The sequence below is a fragment of the Etheostoma cragini genome, chromosome 15 (genome assembly GCF_013103735.1).
Source record: "Etheostoma cragini isolate CJK2018 chromosome 15, CSU_Ecrag_1.0, whole genome shotgun sequence".
NCBI lineage: Eukaryota > Metazoa > Chordata > Actinopteri > Perciformes > Percidae > Etheostoma > Etheostoma cragini.
Genome location: NC_048421.1, coordinates 5,196,780 through 5,217,564, shown reverse-complemented (window position 1 = coordinate 5,217,564; position 20,785 = coordinate 5,196,780). Strand labels below are relative to the sequence as shown.

Below are 20,785 nucleotides of genomic sequence, written 5' to 3'. Positions count from 1 at the left end.
TCTTTTCTGTTCACATGGCTACTTCTTCATCTTAATTTCAGCACAAGCCCTACCTAGACACAGGATACCACCTCAACCTTAGTTTCAATTCACAAGTTACTTAAATTACTGTCCTGAAACTTGCATTCAACATGCTGTGAAACAGCTCAAGATTTTGACACTCCTTTAATTTTACACACGTCTTTTTCCCTTGTAGCTGATTTCAATACATCCATCCTTCCTTTTCCTCTGAACTCACACATTCACACACACACAGAAATACGCGTTGAGTTCATGACTCCATGTAGAGTTGTTGTTAGCCCAGATAAAAATGCTTAGCCGTGCTTGGCCAGGCCTCTTACATAACGCCATCACACTGCCCCAACTCCAACATGTCTCACCGTGATGGCACCTCTGGATGTGAATTTGTGTTTGTTTGTGTATGTGTACAATAATGTCTGTGTGTGTGTGTGTGTGTCTTTGTGTCTTTTTGTCTGAGTTGGGCTACATATTCAAATCCCAAGAATCTATCAAATGTAATATTAAAGAAGAAATACAAGCATCCTCCTAGGTGGAGATGTCTTTCACATTCATCTGATGCTGACCTCTGACTACCCTGTGAAAAGCGGATGTAAATCCCTCTGAGTGTCAGAAAAGTGATCATCAAGCCAAGCAAATGTTATGTTGCCAAAATTCAAAAAATCTACGCCAAAGCCACTGCATCATGTTAAAATGTATGATGTCATGGTGTTTAACTTAATTCCTAAATACACACTTTTTTAGAAATACTTTATATTAGAGAATATAAATGAGGTAGATGAACCAGTTATGCCACATACAATCTACAAAACTCTTAAACGTGCACAAAAAGTGTACAAACTTGCATGTGTGTATGGTGGTGCTTGCAAGCTACACATGTGTGTTGTTTTTTAAACATGGTCCCCGCCTGCAGGATGTGTCTCAGTGCCTTAGTCTCCACCATTGCCCACTCTTTTAACTAGATCAGGTACAAGAATCCTATCTGACACAGGGAGAGAGAAAGGGATACATAAGAAGAACAGTCAGAGAGAGAGAGAACAAGCAAAACATGTTGTGTAAGTGAAATGAGTATCATGTATTGTCTTTTTGTTTTCTTTTGTGTCTTCTTTCTTTCAGTGCAGCTTTGGAAAATGGGTGAAAGAGCGCCATAAGAGTGATAGAAGGACATCGACAGCTGTAATGAGTGTGTAGAGAGCTAATGTAACATAAATGGTAATGTAATGACTACCGATGTAGACCAGGTCTTCCCAAAAAACTAATTTACCGCCTTGTCATCTTTACAGGAAGATTAAATTGAAAGAGTATCTGATCTTTCACTGTTTATACAGCAACGCAGAGATAAGGGATGTGTCACAACAAGTGAAAACATCTGATTTGAGCCGTCACCGCAGACCCTGCCGGGGGACAGATTCATTACAGATTCCCTTTCAAAGTATTTTACCACAGTGGACACGTCCGATTGCTGGGTGTCCAACACTCTCCCCTTTTATGGGACAGGAAGTGGGTCGGAGACAATGCATGGAGAAATAAATCATCTAGTCTATGATCTAGGACTTGTTTGTGTGTGAGTTCCTGTTTGTTTGTGTGGTCATGAAAGTTGTACGTCATTGTGTGAGTGATACAAAAAAAAACATTATCATCGCAGCCGTTTTCTCTCCTTGTGTTTACAGACTGGTCTTAATGATCTGTATATCAGACCCCATGACATGTCATACACATTACCTCCTACCCCTCGGTATCGTCTTAGCCCCCTTTGCTTTGCCCCTTTACACAATCTGTACCAGCACGACATTCAGAGTGATCCCAGTTGCTAGCAATGCTGTATTTCTTAATGGTCATTAGCATCACATTCATAAAAAAGGCAGTTTTATATTTGTCTTGGGCATGTGTGTGTTTTTTTAATTAAATGGATTAAGGGTGTAATTGACGTGTCCATTAGGAAGTTGTGTTGTGTTTCGCATACCACAATTTAAAGAAAACCTAGAATAAATTAGGAAACCAACAAAAAAGCAACACGCTTCTGATGAATTGCTCCTTGGCTTAGAATTTCATGTTTTCCTGTGACTGGCAGGTGATTCAGAAAAAACATCATTTTGATATAAAGCAGCACTAGTGTAAACCACTTAGCTGAAACACAATGGAATTCAAATGAAACATTACAAATCTCGCTGCCCCGTGGAAATTGTTTTTCCTACTGCACAGGAATGAATAAAGTAAATTGCTTCTTTCTCGGGGAGGAAAATGAATCCTTTAATCTGCAGTTACTATTAGTTTTTATCATCGTTAACTGTTTCTCCAACTGTCCATTAGGAACAATAGCCTGAAGGACAGTTGGCACAAACTCATGAAATCACTTGTGTTATTATCTTTTAAAACCACCAAATTAAATTCAAGTTGTGAAAAACTATTCTTGCTGTGGTCACACTGCGAAAGCGGAGAGCAGTGGAAAAAAAATGTCCTTCTGGTGGGTGAGCGCTTTAAATAAAATATGCTGAGAGAGAAAAGACACAGGCAAAGAAAGTGATATGAAGGAATATTATACATACATATTTTGTGGCAGACATTGCTACTTCAGCTCTTAGGCCCAAGTGTCCTCTCCTTCCTTTCCCACCTCCATCTTACTATAGAGGGGAAGGAAAATCACCATCTCTGCTCAAACTTATCCCTACGGACATGTTAGTGGAAAAGGAAAATAAAAGGTAGAAAGCAAGGACACTGGCATGTATGAAAGACTCCTGTGAAATACTCAGAAATTCAATTATATATAATGTCTTCATGCAAGATATTTATCCTTACCTGCCTTATCGCAATAACTTTATATTAAGCAGTTCTCTCTTTCTTCTCACCTTTATCTTTTCATTTTCACACTATGTTATGCAATTGAGGTTTCATCATAGTAAGATCAAGATCTGCACTGCCAAAATTTCACACTATTTAACACTCCTACATTAAGCTTGTGAACAGAAACTAGTGTGAGTGAAAGGTCTAAAACATTTCCCTCATTACAGCTTTATGACTCAGGACCACCATCTCATCTGCCAGTTACTAAATCAATGTGACATTTCAGCATCTATAATTCATTTAGATCTGGGAAGCTGTGATCGGGTCGAGGTCAGATGTCCATACTTCAGCTGCTTGAATAGATTGGAGCAGCAGAAAGAGATAAGACCACAACATTTACAGAGGTGTGCCAGAAGCTACTGTGCTAAGTCATTATAAAACATTTTGTCTTTCCTTTGACTGAGCCATGGCTCACTCTTCTAAATTTAAGAGGGTTATCTTCTCTAATATGCTCTAATTGTATCATTTTCAAATTTAAACACTGTCATCCATAAACCAGTGTGTACTATACGCCTCATTACATGGACAACAATTAGGTACGGGGTGTTTAGAATTACCTAAACCATTGCCTATTTTCCATGTTTGGTAAAAGAGTTTATGTTTTTTGACAATCAGCTTAAAAATACTCTCCATATGTATCTTTAAGAAAAAGTAGAAATCACCTCCGAACCCCCTAAAATAGTTGCAATGGATATAGGCATTGGTTTAGTGCAACTTGTCTCATTTTAGTTACAAAAAGTGGGATTTTTCAGCGTCTGCTGAGAGATTTTTCCACGGCATGACTGAACGAGAGGAACCACATGGGACTACCTTTCATGAAGCCTCAGCTTTCTCAGATGGATTCTGTTCCACTTTAACACATCCTTACTTCCGTTGCTCTCTTACCATAAGTGAGCTCTCTGGTGAAGACTTACAGAAGTACAGAAAAAGAGGGCCGCTCTGCTCCTTTGTGTTAGAGCAATTCGTTGAAGTTAGGCAGCGGGGTAATTGGAGGAGGATTGGCTCTCTCAGCTGGGACAGTCCTGCCAACTTCTCTTTTTGTCATCAGAACTGAGTCGCAAAAGTTCGAGCAGCGTAAGCAACATGGACTACCGCAGACAATATTTATTTTAAAATATTATAAGACTATGATGCTCTGTTATTGTTTCCATACACGTAACTGAATCCTATAATATTGCACATAATATTGCACACAGACAAAGGCTCAGGTAAAAAGAGGAACGATATCTGTAAAATGCCAAAATCAAACTACAAGAAGTAGCTTATCTTACAAACTGGTGACTTACTAAGAGGCAGCAAATAGAAGACAAATAGACAAGTACATTTCTTTGCTAGGATTAGATACTGTAATGTTGACATACATAAAGCAAACCCTCCTGCTTTCCTGCTCAGCTCAAGTGTATTTTTTTAACATTCTGTACCAAACTGTGTCACAGCTGCTGTCCATGGTACCTATCCTGGGTCCACAGTAACATGGGAGCTGTCCTTGGTCTGCAGTAAAATGGGAGCTGTCCTGAGTCCACGGTAACATGGGAGCTGTCCTGGGTCCACAGTAACAAGGGAGCTGTCCTTGGTCCACAGTAACATGGGAGCTGTCCTGGGTCCACAGTAACATGGGAGCTGTCCTTGGTCTGCAGTAAAATGGGAGCTGTCCTGAGTCCACGGTAACATGGGAGCTGTCTTGGGTCCACAGTAACAAGGGAGCTGTCCTTGGTCCACAGTAACAAGGGAGCTGTCCTTGGTCCACAGTAACATGGGAGCTGTCCTGGGTCCACAGTAACATGTAATGACAGAGCAAGAATCAGTGAGTTGACAAAATAAAAACTTCAAAAAGTGCCATTTATTAATACAATAAAATGTTATTCTCCTAATGAATCATAAAACAAGATATATATTCAGTATATACAGTATACAGTACAGTATACAGTGTGATATATATATATATAGTATTTTTTAATATAATTTAATAATAATTTAATATATAAATGATAACAATCATTTGACGACTGAAGAGGCACTGGGCTTTAATTTGAAGAGGTCTTTCATTAGTTTTTGCGCCAATGCAGACAAAAAAAGCTAAAAGTCTGCATACAACAAAGTTTGCATATGTGTGCAACGTTTATCTAGGCTACTAGGACACGAATGCATAAGCTTAAGGATTGATGAACCTTAAGGTGGTGCTTATTTTGGCTACTTTGTTGAATAAAAGGTAGCTAATATAGCCTTATGAATCATAAAATGGTGATAACATCATCAGAGAAGACTCAGATCCGCGTGCAATTAGCTAAACTAATGCAATCATACAGTATAGCATGCCTACTTTTTTTATCGTTGCAGTGTTATCATCCACAGCCCACCACTTGTTTTTGGCTCAGTTTTATCAAGGGGCAAAGTGCAAGGGGCATGGCACTGCCGCCGACACCACCATCACTATCATCAGCCACGGGAGCCGATGAAGGTCCTGCTACTGCCGAAAACATGTCTGTCAAGTTGACACATTTGGCAGCGTCTGACTGAAGGGCCTGTTTCTTTTTCTCAAGCAGTTTCTCTGCACCTCCTCCAAAGAGGGTGTTGTTTAAATATATGATGTCCTCTTCATTGTCTTGTGTAACGTAATCCTCACCTAGCGCCACTTCACAGCTGCGGGTGTAGCAGGATGTTCAGCACTTTGAACGGTGTTGTAGCTGTCTTTATCCCCAACAGTAGCCGGAAAGAAGTTTATCATCTTAGGCAGCGTTAACAAATACTTATCGTGTCTTTTCGCTTTTTTTTTTCTTCATTTGAGCCGCTTCTGTAACTTTGTTTCATTTTCGCGTTTAGACTTGTCTTGCTTCGTTTTTGTTTGTGTGTGTATATTTCGCGCCACGCACCAATAAGGACTAGTCCATTTTCATTGTGAGAGTAGGGTGTGTTTGGAAAAACCTATGATGATGGTTTATCTGTGATATTGTTTAAAGTGTTCTGGACCAGCCCAGTGTCAATTGAAAAAGCAAAGGGCTCGACGGATCTAGGCCTACCACTTTTATGGGTCGGTTCATGGGCCAGATACAAAGAAAAAATTTAAATTAAAAATATAAAGTTTAGGCCCGGTGGGCCCAAAAGGCACGTTGGCCCACAGGGAAAGTTCCCGGTATGCCAGATAGCCAGACCGCCCTTGGAGGCAGGGGTAGTAATTTAAAAGCGTGCAACTCGTCAGAGGCTGACAGAGTATAGCCCTTAGATATTGTTTTTTATTTACATATTTTCACAACTCAAAATATTCACTTTGATTAATGCAAACATGTGTATAACATAGCCTACTGTTTATTCTATAGAACAGATAATCTGCACATACACACTTGCCAAAGGCTAAACTAAAGCAGGAAGACTAAACACTGTTAGGATGTGGAGCAATTTTCTACCCTGTGATGTATTGCCTTTAACCTTGCTCTCTGGAAATATATGTGTAATGTTGGTTATGTATGCATGTTTTTGTTAGCGGTATCTGTGATCTGCCTTAACTTAACTTAAAAGAGGACAGGGTATGCACATAGCCTTTAGGTACAGTATGTCAGCATTCATCTCATGTTCTCATGGTGTGTCTGTGTCTGTGTGTGTGTGTGTGTGTGCGTGTGTGTGTGTGTGTGTGTGTGTGTGTGTGGGGCTGGACCATCATAAGTTCATCATCAGTTGAAGAGGAGTGCTGGCCCTATTTCACCTGGCCTTCTCTCTTCAGCTTCCTCCCCCTTCTCTCTCTCTCTTTGTGTCTCAGAGGGGCTTACGCAGGCCTTTTGTTAAATTTGAGAGATACTTGCTCCTACTGAATCTTGGTTTTCCTGTCACTTAGCCAACAGTTTGCTCCTGTGCTGAATTTTTTATCAGCAACCAATTTTCTCTGGAAACAGAAACTGCTGGCTCACACTTTTTACTAATGTTTGACATGCTGGATATTCACATACAACATCGGCCTTAGCTATCTGTGCCTACACCTGCCTGTTTGTACAGTGTGTGTGTGTGTGTGTGTGTGTGTGTGGGGGGGGGGGGGGGGGGGGGGGTATGATTGTGATTGTATTGTTGTCTTTTTGGAATTTTTCTCTCTCCTCCTCCACTTCCTCCTGTCGTGTCCTCTTTTCATTTTCACAGTAAGAGCACACACATGCAGCGACTACAAGTAGAAATGACATGAGCCGTTTTGCCACATGTCATCCTTTCATGTATAATTAGATGAGTAATGTTATTGTGGGAGACACACTGTTTCCTTCCCTCATATTCTCTAACCCTTGACATTCTATGTTGCTGTGGGTTAAATATATAATGTAAACTCTTCATTCTTGCCTTTTAATAAAAACACCAGTGGTACTTGTAACTTTGAAAAACAGTATCTTAACAAAACTGGGTTGATTATGGAATATCCTACTGCTTTTTTTCAAACATTACACCAATCCGTCAGCCTAGAAATCAAGACGGACCCTAGCAGAAGCAAATGTCGTTTGCAGCTAGGGTCAGTTTAGCAACTCTCTGAAGTGCAAAAGTTTAATCTATCAACCGACGTTGCTCTGGTTGGTTTTAACGCCATCCTTTTGCGTGCAGAGGGAATTTGAAAGACAACCATTTATTTTTTGCACATTTGCCAAGCCAGGATGAAAAAGGTGAATCTATGTCAGGCCAGGTGTAGATTTATATAATTTTACATTCATGGCTTTCTTAAATAGACCATGTTATCCATCACAGATTTACTGATGCAGAAATGGAGCAGCAGCTTTTTCTGGAAGTATGACAACTTGAAACACATTATTTGTAACAACACAACCGCTGCATTACATGCGGGACACAATACCCGGTCTCCCGGGTGAAGGTCTATGTATATAAAGTATAGCAGGTTAGTTTCACAGGCTCAATTACCATAGTAACTGACTCTGAGGTTAAGTTACCTCTCTTTCTGAAAGGACTTGGAGTTACCCCTCTATCTCTCTGGTTTGATGGATCTCCCTTTCTAAGGGTTTTCACTAAACCTGCTTTCTGAAACCGACCTCTGGTGATGCAATACCTTTAAACATCAACAACAACAAACAACAACTGTTGTCCATCCACCTGCTAGTTTCTCTCTCTGTTTGCCCTTTGACTGTCTGGCTCCCAGTGCATATTCTCTTCTCTTCCTTCCCCTTTCCGTTTTTTCATTTCTAACCACTTTATTCTATTCCCTTCCCTTATTTTCTTTTCCTTTTCCCCTTCGCTTCCCCGGTTTTATAGATGTATGATTCATGGTTCCAGTGCTATGACTGAAACATGAATATTTTACTACAACCAAATATAATTCTTAGGCAGAAAAGAAAGTGCGGGGTGGACGTTAAGGGGGATAAAGCTGGATTAAGTTTGAGTAAGAGTGTGTTTGGAAAAAGGAGTGGATGGCATAATTTCTTGTTTTAAAATGTGTAACAGTCAGGTGGCCGATGTGGTGTTCGATTTTGGCAAATTCATGCCAAAGGTAAGATCAAGATACCAATGACTGACAGGTCAGGAAGGTTATTTTTCCAGCGTATGTCCATCCAACCCCTATGTAACGCAAAAATCCAAAACAGTTCTTTCCTAAATTAATAAGAAAAATACGCAAAAGTCTGCGGTTCCTATAAAAGTGATTTCTGGGAAAGTTTTCACCACAACAGCAACATAGTTATCGGAGAACAGTTTGTCACGGCTGTGAGGAAAAGCTGCTGTAACAGAGCTTTATAGCTGACTGACAACACTGGTATTCATACCATTGCAGTCGCTTTTAAAACGATCAAGGACGATACGTTTCCTTGTTTCTCATACATCAGTAGGTTCACTCTCAACGTGGTGTAAAGCGTCCAAAACAGTGGAGAGATCAGCATGTGCTTGGGGTCTCACTCTCACTTATAGTCTGTTCCCCTATGATGCTTTCGATTTTTGTAAAAGTGCAATAGCACATTCATAATTTTAAAGAGCCCCTATTGTACTAATTTTCTGTGTCATATTTGTGTTCTTTAGGGTCTGTAGGGAGGTCTGTAGGGTCTGTAGGTTGACATGCTTTTGTGTTAGAAAAACACAATTTGTTTCTCATACTGCCATTGCTGCAGTGCCACCTGAAACGCTCTGTCCGGGCTCCTGGTCCGCCTTCCAAAATAGCCTAGTCTGCTCTGATTGGTCAACTGGCCTACTTTGTTGTGGTTGGTCAACCAAATTTAAACAAGCCACTGGCGGGCTGGGCTTGCTCAGGCAACGGGCAGCACTTTCAAGAAAAACTGGGCTTGCATGCCTAATCAATAATTCAATGACACTATTTTTTAACCATGCAATAAATGTTTTCCTTTTGCGTTAAATGTGACCTTTTGAGTTGTGGACCATGGAGTTTTATTATGACTGAGTTCCCTTACCCAGTTTCTATAATCTTTACTCATAATTATTATTTTATAATAAAGTTCCACCTTTGTTTTAAATATAAAAATATGGTATATCCCTGCCTCCATAAGTTTGTTCAGGGTAGTAGAAATATGTCGGGCCCTTTTTTTCTGAATCTTGCTACTGTTCGTTCCTCAATATCTTCTTCTGCCAGGCTTGGCTTCTTTGGGTGTAAGTAGCAAGTCATTACTATGACCAGATTATATTGGTTTAGAGGGAAACCGTCCGCATTTGGTCTAACTGATTTCAACGGGACCAGATGGCAATCTGCCTCCCTCTTTTCCTGTTACACGCTGTGCGTCTCTCTCTCACACACACACACACACACACACACACACACACACACACACACACACACACACACACACACACACACACACACACACACACACACACACACACACACACAAGCACAATACCAAACATGCATTTAAATTCCCTTATGACCCTACATTTTCCTCACCTCCAATTGTACCTCTTCTGTTGCAGAGAAGGATGTATGAAGACGTAAGGTGCTCAAAGGGAAAGTGAGAACGAGGGACTATGAGAGATAGAAGTTGACAGGAAGCTGATAGAAATAAAGTCCTAACAATGATAGAGTGATGAGTTCTGAAGGGGAAAAAGAATACGGGGGAAGAGAAGCAGGTTAGTGGAAATGAGTGAAGCCAAATAATAATATATTATTTTATCCCATAGTGAGTGGTCAGGGTGTAGGAGTTAAGGTCAGCCATGATCAAAGAGTAGAGATAACCCGAGGGGGAAAGGCTAATGTGATGGAGGAATGACAGGAGATTAACATGAATAAAAGGAAGGTGAGGTGAAAAGGAAAGGATATAATACAGTAAGAGAAAATATGAGAGCACAATGGGATACAACACAAGAGAGAATAGGAGTGGTAGGTGAACTAAGGGAAGCCAAAGGGAGATAAAATGGGAGATGGTAACATAGGGAGAAAAAGGTGCGTGAAAAAATAAGAAAAAATAGGACAATAAAGAAGATAAGAGAAAAGAAGGGCAAACGTATGAAGAGGACGAGAATGGATGTTTGCTGTAACGTTAAATCAGGTTTTGGCAAAAGGAGCAACCATCCGTTTTTTTGTTATCTGAATTGTGCCAGAATTGCAGGATTCTATTTTAACTACACCTAATCTATCTCCAACCAAATAATAAACTGTCTTCCAGTACAGGTTTTGCATTTGCAGTGCCTCGCAGTCTCGTTACAGATAAGGGTGCACAATAGGGTTGACAAATAGCACTCGTTTTTCTACATACACTCACGCAGAGAGAAAGACTTCTGAATTACTCAATTCAGATTATGTCCCGGCAGCTTGGTATCTCAAAAAAAAATTGAAAAACAATGCAAGGATGTAGCAGAGATGAAGGGATGATGATGATGTATGTGTGTGTTTGTGTGTGTGTGTGTGTGTGTGTGTGTGTGTGTGTGTGTGTGTGTGTGTGTGTGTGTGTGTGTGTGTGTGTGTGTTTCCGTCTGTCTGTGTGTGCTACTGTAGGTTGCAGCATGCTGTTGATCTGCATATGCTGTACATGACATGATCTCCGGTTAACATAGAGATTACACTGCAACTTAGCCTGCTTGGCCACTGTGACCCTGCTAAGCCATGCTAACTCCAGTAGCTAATAACCGTTACACTCCAGCTGCCTGTCTGCGTCTTACAGCACGGCTGGCTTTACGTGTGTCATCTTTACTCCTCCTTTATCTCACTCCCTTGAGCCAACGGGCTATCTCTTGCTTGAATTCATCTCTGCTCACCACGGAGGAAATTTCTTTTCCTCTCCATTCCCATCCTGTCTCCTATAATCACTAAATCTCACCCCTAATTCACCTCTGTGTGCTCTCCTTATCTGCATCATTCTATCCTATTCCCCCCCACACTACCCCCAGCAGAGGTGTCATGCCTTCTCTGGCACGTGCGCTGAAGCCCAGATGTCTGCGTTGTCTCCAGCTGGAAACTAGGTCATGTCGAGAGAAGGGGTGGAAGAAGTAAAAGGGAATGAAGAGTGACAGATGTAACATGCAGGGTGAAAGAAGAGGTAAGAATAAGAATGAGAGGAGCACCAGGGGGCTTGCTGAGTGAGGAAGAGAGAAGATGGATCCTACTCTACTGAGGATAAATAGGGGTTTTGAGAGTGGAAGGAAGATGAGGATGCTTACATGGGGGAAATATAAGTGTTACAGTTAGTTTCGATAGTTCAAATGTTCATCTGTACACTATAAGAATGGATTGGCCCATTCAGGGTTAGGGTGGGGTTCAAATAGTTGATCCAATGCAGTTCCAGGTTGGCAAGATACCCTTTTTTGGTAAGCTCCAAGGCTAATGAATTTCTTTTCAAATTGTTTGTCTCTTCAGCATTGGCCTGAAGCAATAATGTAACTTTGACAAAAATAATCCATCCATCCATCCATCCATCCATCCATCTTCATCTGCTTATCCAGTATTGGGTCACAGGGGCACCAGCTCCAGTAGGAGCTCCCAGCTCCAGGTGGGGAGATGTAATCTCCCCACCTGGTCCTGGGTCTTCCGCGAGGCCTCCTCACAACTAGACGTGCCTGGAACACCTCCCTATGAAAGTGCCCAGGAGGCATCCTTACCAGATGCCCGAACCAGCTCTACTGGCCCCTTTCGACGCGAAGGAGCAGCGGCTCTACTCCGAGCTCCTCTCGGATGACTGAGCTTCTCACCCTGTCACTAAGGGGGACGCCAGCCAAAAAAGACAAAAAGAATGCAAACATGATATTAAGTGTGATGTATTGCAAAAGTTTTAAATTGGCTATTGATTTACATAGTGTATATTTAGTTATTATTATTATTATGCATAGTGAATAATACTGGATAGAAAGTTAAGGTTGCCTTGAATTGTGAAAAAAAAAATTCGTAAGTAAAGCATGAATTAAAAATGGCTGTATACGTGACTTGTAGCTAAACTTTGCAAAAGCACTGGCGAGTTAGCAGCTACGTGGTTAATTGTAATCATAACACATTACTATAGGTCCATAATGAAGAGTAGGTAGGTTGCAGAGCAATCAACCCAGTACAAAGGGAACACTATGTCACTGCCTGCTGCGTACAGAAGTGCTTGTGTGCCCAACTCAGTCAGTGTCTGTCAAAATTTTAACATAAATCAATCATTCACCAAATACAATGGACATGACAGGGAATTAACTTAGTAAATGTTGATGCATTGCAAGACTGCAACACAGGACAGGGCTTGATAAAGTAGGTGCATGAATAAAAATGACGTGCAAAATCACAAGTACTTCATGTAAGTAAATAGGAAACTTGTTTTAGGTTGAAGATGATTGACACAGATTTTTTCTGTGTTATAAACATCTGGATCTAAAGGTATAGTAAGCAACGTTAATCCAATATGCTTTCTAATATCAATATACTAGCTCTCTATTTTCCATGTGCATTGAAAAGAAATCTGGTGTTCCTACACAAACCCTGGCTGTGTAAATGCAAAAAAAAGAAAAGGAAGGTACGCACAAGTAAAACAACACCATTCCAGACAATCAGCAATAGGAGGCACATTTAAGCAAGTGATGGTGATTGGGTAGATGTTGTGTGACCGGGAAAGGAGAAAGAGCCTTGATAACATTGGCTCAACATTGTGCAGCTTTTCAACGTTGCACAAACCTCAGTCATTTAAAAGGAATGTAAACTGATGAGGGCTCTTATCATTATGGACAAGTTAGTAATAATGTAAGTTTTGCTGTTTCACTGTTTGCTGTTTTCAATAGGTCAATTTAACTTGGTATTGTTTGTTATGCCTGCTCCCAACTGGTTGCCTTTAGTGACAGTTTGCTAATCCACAACCTAACGTGAGTTATTATCGACATTGCCATATTTAGTCAGCAAAGAGAACAGTAAGTTTATTTAAGTAGTTGCTATGGAAATGTGAGTACATGAATCTGGGGGTACGGAGATTCTGAAGGGGTTGGGGGTTATGTTTGTTTGGCAGTTGAGTTTAAAAATCAGCAATCTTCACAAAGTATCGCTTACTACACCTTTGATAGATGGACCCTGAACTAAATGTGTATGTATAAACTTGAGAGTAATCCCCTCTGTTCCTGGCGCTGTGGCGAGGTGGTCTCTTCACGGATGAACCATAACTCTAACCTTAACGCCAGCTCTGCATAAGTGTTCACTGACATTTAGACAGATTTGTGAACAATATTTGAGTGAAATAAGCCTTTTGTGTACATAGAAAAAGTCTTAGATCTTTGAGTTCAGCTCATGATAAATGGGGGCAAAAACAACACTGTTGCATTTAGAATTTTGTTCGGAATCAGGAAAACACATGGGTAGCAAAAAGCACCAGGACCCAGACACATTCCCCAGGAGGTTTTCTGGAAGGCCCGGTTTTTCTACCGTAAATAGTCAAAAGATTTGGATTTTATTGTTGACCTATTAAGATGCTGTGCTAATTTGGAACTGGATGACTGTCTAAGCAGAAACACATACAAAGGAGAGATACCAACTGAGATAACAAGTGTTTAATTATCATAATGTCTTCACATAGCTCTAATATCCTGTGACATTCAAATCCTTGTAAGCAACATCTGTGGAGTTGTAGGTAGATGCTATGGTGGTAAACCTACCATGCTCTCAGTGGAACACGCTTGAGTTTGCTTTGTGTTTCAAAACAACGAATTGTCCAATAACTTGTTGATTGTCTTCATAATGTATTAAACTGATTTCACAATTTCACAAGCAAAATTGGGACAGTTATTACCAGCTTAACAATGTTAAATATATAATTATAAAATTAAGCTTTGTCCAATTTGACCCCTGAAGTTTCTGACTGCTGATTGATGACTTTGATGATGATGATCATTTCAATGAGGACAACATGTTTATATAAATTCTGAAATATTACCATTACACAGAATTAGGCAGCCACAGACTTGCACAAAAACTCGATGAGGACTCAAACCTCCACTACACACATGCAGACTCACACACATTTAAACAGCCTATTACAATGATAGATTGCTGTGGCACTGAGGATGTCTAAATGCATCCTCAGGCATACACTTCACACACAATTCATCATCAAACCATTTATGTATAATACTTAAATGACTCCATTTACACTCACAGTCACACATGCATGGCCTCTGTCATAAACACACGTGAACAATAAACTCACACTTAGTCGCAATAGAGATTGTTTAATTTTCAAAATACACCATTTTATTGTTGTACTGTACATTGTTTCAGATTCTCGTTTCACCTTGTGTGTTTGGGTTTTTGTTTTAGCTATAGAGTGAGATATCACACTTCTGTACTAACTTTGTTGGGAGTTGCCATTGAGAACAAGCTAGCATGCTACGGTTAGCCACCTTGTCTCGGCTAGTGATGTAGAAAGCCGTGCAGATTTAAAACAGCCCACCCGGAGACTGAAGGCAGGACACATTCAGAAACCGTAGCTCACTCAAAACAGCATGGATAGTTTGTATGTGTGAGGAAGAACCAGAGACACAACACAACACCCAAATCCCAGAATAAATTTCACAATATGGGCACTTTAACACTGCAGTTTGCATATATCTGCACACACAAATCACATAGGCACGTGCATTTGTGTTGATACAGGCAAGCATGACTCATTCACAGTCACACACAAATTTGCATGGTAACATAAACATGATTCTGGTGTGACTTATTCACACCAGAATTTGCAACAAGAACATTTCTGACCAAAATCAATTATTTTACTTCCATCCAAATTTCAACTCTACTGCATTTTGACACACAAATCTGTGATATTGATACATTTCAGTTTATATAACCCTGCTCTGCTGCATAAAACCTATGTTACAGTAATAGAGCTTTCCTCTTGTGTCAGTCTAGCCAAAGAAATGCCACAGCTAGCAAGTGCATGACCCAATATTCATGATGCCAAGAGGCTTCACCGACATGTGAATAATGTTTCACTGTGCCACTTTGTGACTGGGATGAGACACAATAATAATAATAATAATAATAATAATAATAATAATAATAATAATAATAATAATAATAATAATAATAATAATAAATGGAATGCTATGAGGATGTCAAGTTAGGAAGTGAGGCCATCTTATGTTAAAATACAGAAATTTAATTTTACATTGCACGTTTATAATTTCATTTAGAGAATTTGTCAATTTAACTGGTTATCAAAAGTGGGCTTTATGGACTATTATATGGTGTGGGCACATTTTACGCTAACTTCACAAAGAAAATATGAACCACGAAGTCCAAATGTTGTGTTGTTCATAATTAGTGCTAAATTAACCCACTCACAGTACAAGGCTGCACATTGTGGGCACAGCACATGTAAATTGAACAGAATAGAGATAGATTCATTTATGTCATGTATTCTGTGAGTCAGAGCCATGCAGCATTTACAATAATCGGAACATTATAGGACCTTGCAGACATGTTTAAATTGCAGTAGTTATCTTTTTCAGTTTTAGGCAATCAATCTTACCATGCCATATGCTTCTAATGCCTAATTACACTCTACAGCCTCATCCGTCCATCCATGTTCATTCTGAGCATTGTATTTAAATGATGCCCTGCTTCTCAATTTATGAGATGCTGCCCCGTCTTCTTATTTCTCCCCTCATAATTTACCGACACAGGCTTTTAGCTAATGCCCTTATTCAGAGCGACTTACAATCAATGCAGCTCCAGAGGAGTGACAATCATCAGCAACAACCCAGTTCCTTACTCTTCCTTCCTCCCTTCCTTCCTTCCTTCCTCAATCAATCATGCCACCCATCCAGTCCTTTATTACTCTTTTCAATTATTCTTGCATCCTTCACGCATATTTCTCTCCCCTCTATTCTCTCCCCTTGTCAATCACCCTTCATCTCTTTTTTCCTCTCTTTAACCTCTCTTTCTTTTCACCTCTTTCTCTTCCTTCTTTTCATAATCATCATCATTTCTCATTGGTTTTCAATTGTTATGCATGCACTACAATGTTTGTGTGCAAAATAACCATCTTTGATACAAATCAATTAACAGTTTAAGAAACCGTTACTGACAAAATAGAGACAGGGTGGAACAGAGAGAGGATTCAAGGGTGGATGATTTGAATTTTAGGGAGGAGGGGAAGGAAAGGCAGATGGGTGGTGAGATGGAGAGAATACAGGTTGCAAAGAGGGTCGTTGAGAGGAAAAGAGTGGTTAAGAGAAATAAGAGCCAGTGGGAAAAAAGACAAATTAGAGACTGTGCAACATGCATACCATGGAATGGCTGTGTGATGAATAAAGAGAAATAAGAGAAGAGGGATTGTGGTAGTAAATAATGATCCAGTCTCAGAGATAGAAGGAGAAGAGAATCAGTGTAATTAATGAAGGAAGGAAAGAGAGAGAGGAGACATATAGAGGAGATAAATCACTCTACACAGAGAAAAAAAGGAGGGGAGGGAGAGCAGGAGAGCAGCATCAAGAAAGAATAGCGTTTAGTGTGTGCATACAATCACTGATCATCATCTAGACAACAATATGTTCACACATCTGGATGGGAACAATATGGATGAACTCAGTACTTTACTGTCAAAGTCATCATTTCCTTTCAAATACAATGTGCTGGAGTATAGAGCATAAACAGTGTGTCACTGTCATAATATTTATGCACTGCATTTTAATGGGTTGACCTTTACAGTGCTCCTCCTTTTAATAAAGCACTAATTAATGAGGTGGCTTTAATGGGTCAGATTACGCAAATTGCAACAACATGTTTCCTCATTCACCTCTCGTGGTAAATGCCAACAGGGACTATTTCTCAAACTGAAAGTTTTAAAAAACTAGCAAGGTTGTTGGATTTTCCTATGTAATCAGGATATTCTTTCAGGAAATACAATGCTGCCATTGACCATCTGTAATATTATTATTTAGTGTTGTAAGCGCCACAAACAAAACCCCATTCACCTCCATTCTTTCAGGGTGGAGGCAGAAATCTCACAGACCAAAATCTCAAAACCCAAACTACTACTGTGTTCTGATCTATTCTGTCCCTTTCTTTTCACTCTGTCCCTCCCAAAGGCTCTTCTCGCCCCTGGCTGATTTATGTTGTGCCACTTTGAGAATGGCATCTATAAGCCTTTAGGAATATGGGTAGTATAATTTTATTCCTGGGCTGTTAAATATGAGTGAAGGAGCTTGTCAAGCTACAATAACTGGCTCAAAGAAGTGGCGGCAGGAAATGAACATATTGTGGACCAGTGGTCTTTTGGAGTATTTATGGCCATCAAACATTGCAGCGTGTTTGAAAAAAATGGTAGGACTATGTGGCTTCTTGCTTTCCGAATAAGAAAAACGGATATTAGCATGATACAGTCTAGTGACCTTGTGGAACATTAGGACTTGAGAAGAAAAGCTAAAGGAAAAGCCAATAGCAGAGCAAACCACATAAGAGGGGTGGGGTGGGGCTGTTCTGGTCTCACAGATATCAAAACCACTCCTGAAAGCAAAGTCTAGCTACCATTCGTTAACAACACGTAACATTATACCAAATGTTTAACACATGAAGGACCACTGGCAGACACTCTACTGTGTTAATAATGAATCCAGAACTACATTCAGGGTGGGATTTACTGGGTGGGATGTATGGCATTTCCCTCTTTCTGGTCTGCATATACCTGCCTCTGCTCTATTAATTTTATCACCGGAGGGAAAGGGTTAGAAAGGGTTAGAAGAAAAAGCCACATACAACATTAATAATACAGAATACAGTAATGTGAGCTATTTAAATAGCTGGACACATAGTTAAAAGTAATTTGCTCTTACAAGTCTATTACAGTGTGTCTTTGTCCATGGCAAATCCCCGCCAATGGGTGTAAAAATGTCCCAGTTAGAGGCTAAATGACGCAAACATATTCTTTGTAACTCTTTACAATCATTCCACGAACAAGCCAAACAAGCCTGCCTTGTTGAACAATCCACATTTTCTTCAAACCTTGACATTTTCAGCATGAACCGTTGTTTCAGTTAATGTTCCTTGATGTGACGGGAGTTTCAATTAAACACAAAGAAAGAGGAAAGTGTTTGGCATCAGCGGTAACTTCCAGCGGCGCCGGAACTATTCGGTAAATGAACCGTCGTCAATCCAGACTATACTACCATATGTGTAACGTAGATGTTTTTTTTTATTATTCACCAGCGACTTAGGTCTATCTGAGCACAAACCTGATCACAAAGTTGTGGTCCTGTGATATTTCTTAACCTATGAATTAATGCACCATCAGACAAATGCTTGCTGTGCAATCTGACATCTCCGGTTTCTTCCATATAATAAAGCTGTATTGTCTGTCGCTATTTGGTGGAGCATTTGTTTGAAATGGAACAGCGTCAACCACCAAATATAAATATGTGATTTGCAGATGGTATTGAAACACCAGCTCACATTGCATGGTTGAATACTGTTTTAGTAATATCCCTTAACACTGTATGTCAAAATGTCAACATTTCTGAAAATGCCAGAGGCAAATAGTAGTCATAAACCCTTTCTCTGAGACCAGACTTTGGAGTTACAACGACTATAGATCTTGACCGAAAGAAGCTCATTCATTCCATTCCAGACATAGAAATACTTAAATATAAAACATATAACCGCAAAAAACAGAGCTAACATAAAAAAGGAAATATGTGCAAAAGGATTGAGACAAAATTGGAACCTGGATTAAAACTCAGAACTCGTAACAGTAACTTTTAATGAAGTGCGCTGCAGCATATGTAGACTGATTATTTCTGGAAGGTCTATATGTTCCCTGGAGCTGTGTAGTCAAACAACAACATCATCAGCACATCTGTTCACTTGTATGTGAGTGCGATATTCCACATGTAGAACGCCTGCAGTATCAAGCCACACATGATCTCCTTCTCACTTTCATCCCTAAATGCTTGCAGCACACGGACAACACAGCGTGCCTCTAGGGGAGTGTTACAGAGACCAGCGAGAGATGGATGAGTAAAAGGAGAACAAGAGGATCTTTTTTTCTCCATGGGTCGAGGAGGAAGCACCAGGCCTACCATGGCAAGAAGTACCAGAAACACTGTGGGCTGCACACACAGAAATAAATCATTATAAAAAATGAAGTTGGCACTGGTGATTCAAATAAGGTATACAACTGCAGGGCAATTTAAAATCCATTTTAGGTTTGTTTTAAGTGGCACCTCACAGGCTTTAATGACTTCATTGAAAGACAGTTAATGATGTTTTTATAATAGAGCAGGTTACTAAGGGGCAACCATTTGTAGAATTAAAATAGTCTATTATATAACAATATATACTATATTAGACTATTTTTTTACAGTCAGGGCTAATGTTTTTCAGCATGCAACAAGCCTTTCAGGCACTTAGGGCGAGTGTTCAAAACTATAAATGTCACATGAATATTTTGAACATGCTTTATATGCTAGACCTTTTCTAAGATTCTGAAAATTGCCATGACACAAAAGTGAATGCTAAGTGTTTCAAGAATCATATCAACAAAGCTCAACATTTAAGTCTGGTACATAAATGTGTGTCTAAATGTTTGTGCATTTGCAGCAAATGTTCCTCTCACTGTTCACAAACAAAATAGGGGGGAAGATGGATTTGAGTGGTGTGTGTGTCTGTGTGTGTGTGTGTGCCTGTCTTTGGCCAGCTATAAAGACAATGGCACCGTTGAGGGCTTTTCTTGGCAGACTGACAGAAACACTGATGGCAAGTGATTGGATAAACCATGCCTGCAGGACACACACACAGACACACACACACACACACACACACTCACACGTGCATGCATACACAGAAAAACACACACTTTCATGATCCATGAGCTCCAATGCAGCACTGTTTTTTTTTTTACTGACCCTGATTATATACTTTCACTCTGGTGGGAAGCGTCACTCATCACTCTGCTGATGCTCGGTTTTGATTGGCTCACTGGAAAGGTCAATGGTTTTATAGTGAAGGGTCAGGGTTTGAGATTGATGTGTTAGGGCCCATACAGGGTATTAGGCTGCTTCATAACTTTCTATGACTGGCATGATGTATGGGGCCTTGGTTGACCGCACGCATCCATGCACACAACAGACAAACACACACACAAACACACACCCATATACCAAGTGAAAATAAATGAATGTGCTTTTCAGAGAATTTTACTTGGAGCTTTTCCCCCTCCTTTCAATGTAATGTATGTATTGACATTCATGGATTCTGAGCATACATAAATGTGTGTGTGCTTTATGGACAAAATGCATACGTATAGATTTGTGTCCGTGTATGGATTTGGGTGCTCATGTCAACTTGTGCATGATTTTGTGTGTATGTGTGTTGGGAGGGGGGCAGAAGTTCTGGCCAAATATCAGAGTGGGAGGTGGAAATGAATGAGGTCTTAGCCTTGATCCATATCAGTCAGCAGCTTTTCTATTCTTCATCACTCATGTGCAAACAAACACACACGCACACACACACACACACACACACACACACACACACACACACACACACACACACACACACACACAC

General features: G+C 40.1%; 1 long non-coding RNA gene across 1 annotated transcript in view; it reads right to left on the bottom strand.

Moving 5' to 3' along the window:
• Positions 1 to 1,818: 1,818 nt before the first annotated feature.
• LOC117958548 overlaps positions 1,819 to 20,785 on the bottom strand; it is a 25,919-nt gene continuing 6,952 nt past the window's right edge. Inside the window, exons 2-3 of the long non-coding RNA XR_004659752.1 lie at positions 13,382 to 13,393; positions 1,819 to 1,828 (exon numbers count right to left, since the gene is read on the bottom strand). This is a non-coding gene — a long non-coding RNA (uncharacterized LOC117958548). The remainder of the gene's footprint in view (positions 1,829 to 13,381; positions 13,394 to 20,785) is intronic.